The sequence below is a fragment of the Apium graveolens genome, chromosome 1 (assembly GCF_009905375.1).
Source record: "Apium graveolens cultivar Ventura chromosome 1, ASM990537v1, whole genome shotgun sequence".
Classification (NCBI taxonomy): Eukaryota; Viridiplantae; Streptophyta; class Magnoliopsida; order Apiales; family Apiaceae; genus Apium; species Apium graveolens.
In genome coordinates, this window is record NC_133647.1 from 188,146,846 (window position 1) to 188,156,306 (window position 9,461).

Genomic DNA, 9,461 nt, shown 5'->3' on the forward strand with positions numbered 1-9,461 from the left:
TAACGGCTAAGATTGAGACAATTCGATGGATGAGAATAAATCAATTATCCATCGGGTTATAAATAATCCAGAGAGTAATTTATTTTTATTAACAAATAATATTCCGACGGATGATCAAACTCGATGGATAATGAGCATCCGTCGGGATGTAAATTTTGACTTAGCCAAAATTTCATCTAAAACAGAAAAATCAATTAAGTTTCTGGCTGCTTTAAAACTTGCAAGAGTATCTGAAATAATTCAAGAATAATTAAGCATGCCTAACTCACTTACCAACCTTGAAAATGTGGATTCATCAAGTGGCTTGGTAAAGATATCTGCAAACTGCTTTTCACTTGGAACAAAATGAAGTTCCACAGTACCATTCATCACATGTTCCCTAATGAAGTGGTACTTGATGTCTATGTGCTTTGTTCTTGAATGTTGTACTGGATTTTTAGTGATGTCAATTGCACTTGTGTTATCACAGAAAATGGGAATTCTATCCACTTGTAAACCATATTCCAACAATTGGTTTTTCATCCACAAAATCTGTGCACAGCAACTACCAGCAACAATATATTCAGCTTCAGCTGTAGAGGTAGAAACTGAATTTTGCTTTTTACTGAACCAGGACACAAGCTTGTTCCCTAGAAATTGACAGGTTCCTGTTTTACTTTTTCTGTCTATTTTACAACCTGCATAATCTGCATCTGAATAAGCAGTTAGATCAAAACCAGAATCTCTAGGGTACCAAATGCCAACTTTTGGTGTTCCCTTTAGATATCTGAAAATTCTCTTAATAGCTACTAAGTGAGATTCTCTAGGATCAACCTGAAATCTAGCACAAAGACAGGTAGCAAACATTATATCTGGCCTACTAGCTGTTAAGTACAGAAGTGAGCCAACCATTCCCCTATAGCTTGAAATATCCACAGACTTTTCAGTAGTGTTTAATTCAAGCTTAGTTGCAGTGGCCACGGGAGTTTTTGCAGATGTGCAATTAGATCAAACTTTTTTAAAAGATTATGAATATATTTGGTTTGACTAATGAATATTCCATCACTAACTTGCTTAACTTGTAAACCAAGAAAGTAAGTTAGTTCTCCCATCATGCTCATTTCATACTTAATTTGCATCAATTTGGCAAACTTTTTGCAAACTTTTTCATCTGTAGAGCCAATAATATCATCTACATAGATGTGAACAAGTATACTAGAGCCATTAACATTTCTAAAGAATAAGGTTTTATCAACAATACTTCTTGTGAAGTGATTTTCCAAAAGAAACTTTGATAGAGTGTCATACTTGGTTCTAGGTACTTGCTTCAGTCCATAAAGTGCTTTCAAGATGTTAGATATATTTGATAATGTCATGTGTAATATGATTTGTGTTTAGTTTTCAGATCTTACCTAACACGACAAATCAGTACTTAACTAGAGATCAGCACTTATACTGAAGACAGAGCTTAAGTTATCAGAACTTAAGTTATCAGAAGATATTTATCAGGAGATAATATCAGGACTTAAGATGACTTTCAGATAAGGCAGGCGGCTGATTGAAAGGAAAGAAGATCGAGACTAAGACAAAAAGAAATATGCATGAAGAAAGAATTCTATGATGAATAGAATACTTGGAAGAAAAGATAACTAGTTGATATATTTTACGAAGCAGAATTATATTTCATATAAATTAGAATTTATCTTGTAACTGTGTAGTATATAAACACAAGTATAGGGTTTACAGTATAAGTGTTATCATTATCGAAGTTATTATTCTTTGTAACCCTAGCAGCTCTCGTGATAATTTGTTCATCACTGAGAGAGGACAGTTCCATATTGTAACAGAGTTTATTGTGTTGAATAAAATATGTTTTTTGTTACTTGAGTTCTTATATTCGATTTGATTGTAGTAAACACTGTATTTAACCCCCTTCTACAGTATGTGTGACCTAACAAGTGGTATCAGAGCAGATCTGTTAACACACAAACAGTTTAAGATCCAAAAACAATCATGTCTGAAGAAGAAACTCCAACTAAGCCTACCAAAACTGAAGAACCTCCAAAAATTATAACCCATAGTCGATATGAGACTATAAGAGTTCCCATATTGAGACCTTCTGAGTATTCCATATGGAAAGTGAAGATGGCTATGTTTCTGAAAGCAACATATCCAGAATATCTCGACAGGATTTATGAAGGACCACATATGCCAACCAAACTCTCTGTGGAAGTTGCAGGTCATCCAGCAAAGTCTGTACCAAAGGAGAAAAGTGATTACACTGCTGAAGATATCTCATCGATTGCAAAGGATGCAAAGGTAAGACACTTGATGCATAGTGCCATTGATAATGTCATGTCAAACAGGGTAATTCAATGCAAAACTGCAAAAGAGATATGGGATGCTTTGGAAACAAGGTGTCAGGGAACTGATTCAATCAAGAAGAACAGGAAGACTATACTCACTCAAGAGTATGAGCACTTGGACTCAAAGCCTGATGAGTCATTAGCTGATTTATATGACAGATTTGTCAAACTCATGAATGATTTGTCACTAGTTGACAAAGAGTATGATATTGAAGATTCAAATCTTAAATTCCTGTTAGCTCTTCCTGAAAGATGGGATTTGAAGGCCACAATAATAAGAGACAACTATAATCTTGATGAAACAACTCTTGATGAAATTTATGGGATGCTCAAGACTCATGAACTTGAGATGGAACAAAGAAGCAAGAGGAATGGAAGAAAGTCAAGGACAATTGCTTTTGTGGTTGAGGAGGAAAATCCCAAAATTGCTGCCTCAAAGAAAGGCAAGGGCAAGGCTCTCATCACAAAGTCTGATACTGAGTCATCAAGTTCTGATAGTGATGATGACTCAGAAACTGAAAGTATACCTGAGATGGAACCTGATGAGTAGATGATGAAGCTGTGTGCTCTTATGGTGAAAGGAATCACAAAGATTGCATACAGGAAATTCAGGAGAGGAAAGAAGTTTTCCAGGAAAGGTGCAAGTTCTGATAAGAAAGGTTTCAGAAAATCTGAAGGTAAAGGAGGAAAGTCTGACAGAGGAGATTACTCAAATGTTAAATGCTACAACTGTGGTGAGAAAGGCCACATATCTCCTAATTGCGGAAAAGGGAAAAGTGACAAAGGCAAGGCTCTTGTCACAAAGAAGAAAAGTTGGTCAGATGCTTCAGATTCTGAGGATGAGGAAAACTATGCCTTGATGGCAAATGCTGAAAGCAGTTCTGATACTGCTGACTTAAAGGTACCTCAAACTACTTATGCATTTCATACTGATGATATTACTGAGTTGAGAAGATATCTTAAAACCATGTTCATTAGTTATAAAGATCAAACTTTAACATGTGAAAGATTAACTTCTGAAAATCTTGCTTATAAAAAGAGCAATGATTATTTAGAAAAAGAATTAGTCATGTTCCATCAAACTCAGAAAGATAGAGATGATGCCTTTTATGTTAGGGATGAAGTGCTAAAAATGAATGAATCTCTAAAAACTGAGTTAGAAAAAGAAAGAGAAATTATCAGGACTTGGACTAACTCTGGTAAAGCAATTCAGGATATTCTTAGTAGTGGAAACTGGAAAGAGGGATTAGGCTATGGAGATGATAAGAACAGTAAGGAAACTGTAGAAACTGAGCCTATAGTTGTTAAACAAAAACCAAAGGTAAATCCTGTTAAGTTTGTAACTACAAAGTTTGAACATGAGAAATCAGAAGTTAAGGAGAAAGTAACTTCTGACAAACCTAAACATGATAAACCAACTGAAGTTAACATATGCTTAATGACAAGGAAGCAGCTTAATCATAAGCTAAAAGATGTTAAAAATGTAAACAAGGTAAAGCCACCTAGGAAAAATAGGAATGGAAAGGAAGGTGTGAACAAAAGTAACAGTTATAAGCTCGTTCCTAATGCTCCTAGAAAAACATGTCATAACTATGGAAATTCTAACCATCTGGCTTCTTTTTGCAGGAAGAATAAGAATATAAACTCCTTACCCTCTAAGTCAGGAGTTAAGAGTCAGTCTGTTAGATATAAGCCACAAAATCCTTGTTTTCATTATGGTAGTTTATGGCATTCCATTTATACTTGTAAGGAATATCATAGTTTGTACTATGATTATTATCAAATAAAACCTTCTGTAAAGAAAGTTAGCATTATTCCTTCTAGTGTAAGTTCTGACGCAAAGTCTGATATTGCAGATTCTGATAAGAAAAGTGTTAACATAAACTCTGATGCTAAATCCGCTGCAAATGTTAACAAACTTAAAAAGGCCAAAGGATCCAAGCAAGTCTGGGTCCTTAAAACTAATCATTAGTGGTCTTTGTGATTACAGGGCAACAGGAAAAACATCCTAGTTCTGGACAGTGGATGTTCTACACATATGACTGGAAATAAAGCCCTGCTATCAAACTTTGTGGAGAAAGCTGGCCCAGGTGTATCTTATGGAGATGGCAACATTGGAAAAACTCTGGAATATGGCAATATCAATCTTGGGAATGTCATCATTGAAAAAGTAGCTCTGGTCTCAGGACTTAAACACAATCTGCTAAGTGTGAGTTAAATCTGTGACAAAGGTTATCATGTAGATTTCTTTGAAGAACACTGTGAAGTTGTAAGCAAATCTACGGGCAAAGTTGTTTTGAAAGGATACAGGCATGGTAATATTTATGAAGCCAAGCTTTCAACAAGTACTGATGGTTCTGCAATCTGCCTGATGAGTAGAGCATCAATTGAAGAAAGCTGGAATTGGCACAGGAAACTCTCTCATTTAAATTTCAACAATATAAATGAGTTGGTCAAGAAAGATCTTGTGAGAGGACTGCCAAAGTCAGTATTTGCTCCTGATGGCCTTTGTGATTCATGTCAGAAGGCAAAACAAAGAAAATCTTCATTCAAGAGCAAGACTGAATCATCAATTCTTGAGCCTTATCACCTACTACATGTTGATCTATTTGGTCCAGTTAATGTCATATCTATTGCAAAAAAGAAATATACTATGGTCATAGTGGATGAGTTCACCAGATACACATGGGTGTATTTCTTACACACAAAAAGTGAAAATGCATCAATCTTGATTGATCATGTCAAGTAACTGGATAAATTGGTCAAAGATTCTGTGAAGATCATAAGAAGTGATAATGGCACTGAGTTTAAGAATTTGATCATGGAAGAGTTCTGCAAAGACCATGGAATAAAGCAGGAATTTTCTGCTCCTGGAACTCCACAGCAAAATGGAGTTGTTGAAAGAAAGAATAAAACTCTTATTGAAGTTGCACGAACTATGCTTGATGAAGCAAAGTTGCCAACCTACTTTTGGGCTGAAGCTGTGCGGACTGCTTGTTTTACTCAGAATGCAACACTTATCAATAAGCATGGAAAAACACCATATGAGATGGTGAAGAAAAAGAAGTCAAATCTGAAGTACTTTCATGTATTTGGATGCAAGTGTTTTGTTCTTAAGACTCATCCTGAACAGCTATCCAAATTTGATCTAAAAGCCGATGAAGGAATTTTTGTTGGATATCCACTTTCTACAAAAGCCTTCAAAGTCTACGATTTAAGAACAAGGGTTGTCATAGAATTTATCAATGTCTCCTTTGATGATAAGAAGATTACTGGACTTGAAGATTCCAATGATCATGATCAGCTGAGATTCGAAAATGAAGTTTTAAATTCTAATTCTGTAAATCCTGATAGTCTAAATCCTGATACTGCAAACTCTAATGGATTAAACTCTGATGTTATTGAAAATGTGGTGACTACGCCTAAAGAAAATGCACCTGTGCAGGGGGACAATACTGAAGATCCAACTACATATTAAGAAGCATCAGAATCTACAACAGGCTCTTCAAGTTCTGATGGGCCAAGTTCTGATAATTCTGGAAACTCATGTTCTGATATTTCTGGAAACTCAAATTCTGAAGAATCTAACTCGGAGAGCATAATTTCAGGGGGAGCATCAGAAAAAGTTGATGGAGACAGCATGGATCATGGGGGAGCATCCAGTTCTAGAGAAAACCTTCCATCTGCAAGGAAGTGGACTAAAGTACATACACCTGACTTAATTATTGGAAATCCTGATGCAGGTGTCAGAACTAGAATAGCTACATCAAATGAATGTCTCTATCATTCTTTTCGTTCTCAGACTGAACCAAAGAAAGTGGAAGAACCTCTTCAAGATGCTGATTGGGTGCAAGCAATGTAGGAAGAGTTACATGAATTTGAAAGAAATAAAGTCTGGACCCTAGTGCCAAGACCAAAAAGCAGGTCTGTTGTTGGTATAAAGTGGGTGTTCAGAAACAAAACTGACAGTGATGGCATAATTACAAGGAACAAAGCAAAGCTGGTTGCAAAAGGTTACTCTCAACAAGAGGGAATTGATTATGATGAAACATTTGCACCAGTTGCTAGATTGGAAGCTATAAGAATATTTTTGGCTTATACTGCTCACAAGAAGTTTAAAGTCTTTCAAATGGATGTGAAAAGTGCTTTTCTCAATAGAAAATTGGAAGAAGAGATATATGTTGAACAACCTCTAGGCTTGTAGATTCCAAATTTCCCAATCATGTCTACAGGCTTGATAAAGCACTTTATGGCCTTAAGCAAGCTCCAAGAGCATGGTATGATACTTTAGCTCAGTTTCTTCTGGAAAGTGGATTTAACAGAGGGACTATTGACAAAACACTGTTCTACCTCAACCATGGAAATGACTTACTTTTGGTACAAATATATGTTGATGATATCATTTTTGGTTCTATAAATGACAGACTTTATAAAAAGTTTGCCAAGCTGATGCAGTAAAGATATCAAATAAGTATGATGAGAGAACTTAACTATTTTCCGGGCCTTCAAGTCAAGCAGAATGAAGAATGAACTTTTATTTGTCAATCTAAGTACACCAGAAATTTGTTGAAGAAATTTGGAATACAAGATTGTTCAAGTGCATCCACTCCTATGGCCACTGCAACAAAGTTGGATAAGGATACTGGTAAATCAGTAGATATTACTGATTATAGAGGTATGATTGGTTCACTACTCTATCTAACTGCAATTAGACCTGATATCATGTATGCTACCTATCTTTGTGCAAGATTTCAAGCAGATCCAAGAGAACCTCACTTAATAGTTGTGAAAAGAATTTTCAAGTACCTTAAGGGTACAGCTGATCTGGGATTGTGGTATCCTAGAGAATCAGACTTTAAGCTAATAGGTTACTCAGATGCAGATTTTGCAGGACGCAAAATTGACAGGAAAAACACAAGTGGAAGCTGCCAATTTCTTGGAGGCAGATTGGTTTCTTGGTTTAGCAAGAAACAGAAGTCAATTTCCACATCAATTGCAGAAGCAGAATACATTGCTGCAGGAAGTTGTTGTGCAAAGATTCTTTGGATGAAAAATTAGTTACTGGATTATGGGTTAGAAATTTCTAAAATCCCTATTTGCTGTGATAATCAAAGTGCTATTGCTATGACAGGTAATCCAGTTCAACACTCAATGACAAAGCACATCAGTTTTAGGTACCACTTCATAGGGGAACATGTGGATGAAGGTACAGTGGAATTGCATTTTGTTCCAACAGATCAACAACTAGCAGATATCTTCACAAAACCACTGTGTGAAGCTACTTTTACAAGATTGGTAAATGAACTTGGAATGGTTTCAGGTTATTTCTCTAAATCTATTTAGTTTATGTTCTGATACATCAGACTTTATGATCAGTATTTACAGATATTACCATCTTTGTGTATTCTGTGCTTAAATTGAAATTTGCTTAAGTACTGATTGTTGTCTGATGTGCATTTCTAAACTCTGATAGTGATATGAATGTTTCTGTGACTATTCAATCCAATGAGGATAATTGTGCTAGATGTTGACCTAGTAGTGTTTAATACACTAAAGATCCCATGTTTGAAGTAATTGTTTATGTGGAAATCTTTTAACACAAGAAAATTCTGATATTGAGCTTAGTTAAGTTTACTTTGTGTATCTTATTACTAAGTCAAAAACTAGAATAAATGCTTCTTATCTGTTAATTAGTTCTAATGTTAGTAAATCTGATGGATGTACTAAGTGCTGATAAGCCTCACTTATCAAAAGAAATAGAAAAGAAAATAAATAAATATCAGGTACTCCTTTGAGATCTAGAGTAAAAATGTGGAAGGGAAGACCCAAGTGCATTGCTGGTATTAAGTAATATGCATTAGAAAAGCAAAATGAAATTTTCTTGGTGACTTTTCAAACTCTATGATTACTGGAGAAATACTCTGATAACAACATAAATTCTGATAAGCAGTCGTGACTCACTTACACTGGGAAGCCACTGTAAAATGGAATTTTAAAAGATGCATAAAATGAGCACAAAATAGTTGAGGTGGACTCATGCATGAACTCATTCTAAAAGTAGACTTCAGAATAATGACAGATTTTGAGCAAAGTTCTTAGTTATGCCTTATTTCTAAGATGTACTGAAGTGAATCAGGCTTTACTCTTTGTTTGATATTTAGCTTACTGTACACACTTACACTCCATATGAATGATGAAAATTACTATGGTGATAAATATTGTTTTAGATGAACAGTTTATGTGTCAGATTGCATAAATTCTGAGGACAAGTTCTGATCAAGTTCTGATGATTAAATTCTGATGAAACCATATCAATATTTATGTGAAGAATTACAGGAATACACATTCACTTTTCGAGTTAAGGAGCCATATTCTGATGACTTTTAAATCCTCATAATAATCAAGTTCTGATGTTGACGTGGTAGTATTTATTTACTTGGTTTATTTTTGGTCAAAACCTGAACGATAATATTTTTACATAATATTGGTTTATGTGAGATAAAACAGTCATAATCATTATTGGTTAGTGGTTAGCGTGTATGTCTTGAAAAACTGCATGCGCACAGTAAGTATTATTATATCTCGTGCCCATTAACTATGGCTTTAGATCATTTACTGACTGTTATTATTACACATCAGTCTAGGGAGTCGAGGGGTCATTATTTTTACTTATAATTATTACACAGTCCTCGTGTCCCTTAGTATTCTTTTGGTTATTTAAACCGATCATTCATTCCAGCCAAAACATCTTTGATTTTCTCACAAACTTACTCTCCTTTTATTCATATCAACAAAAATGGTATATTTTAACATGTTCCTGAACTATGAAACCTTTAACATCGAGTTGAGTTGTGATGAATGGCAACAGGAGTGGCATGTCACCGCCATTCCTGATGAGCTTTGGAACTCAGTTCCACAAGAGGTTCACACAGAACTCTTGTTCATATCAATGGAGTATCACCTCCATCTTGATAGGTTGGAAGTGTTGGGTTTCGAAGGCATAAAACGCAGCGGATAAACGTAAATAAAACAAAAATTTCGAAACCCAAAAACAGGATCCATGTATAATTATGGGCAGATTATGGAGATAACGAATCGTACCTTTCAAGAGCTTAA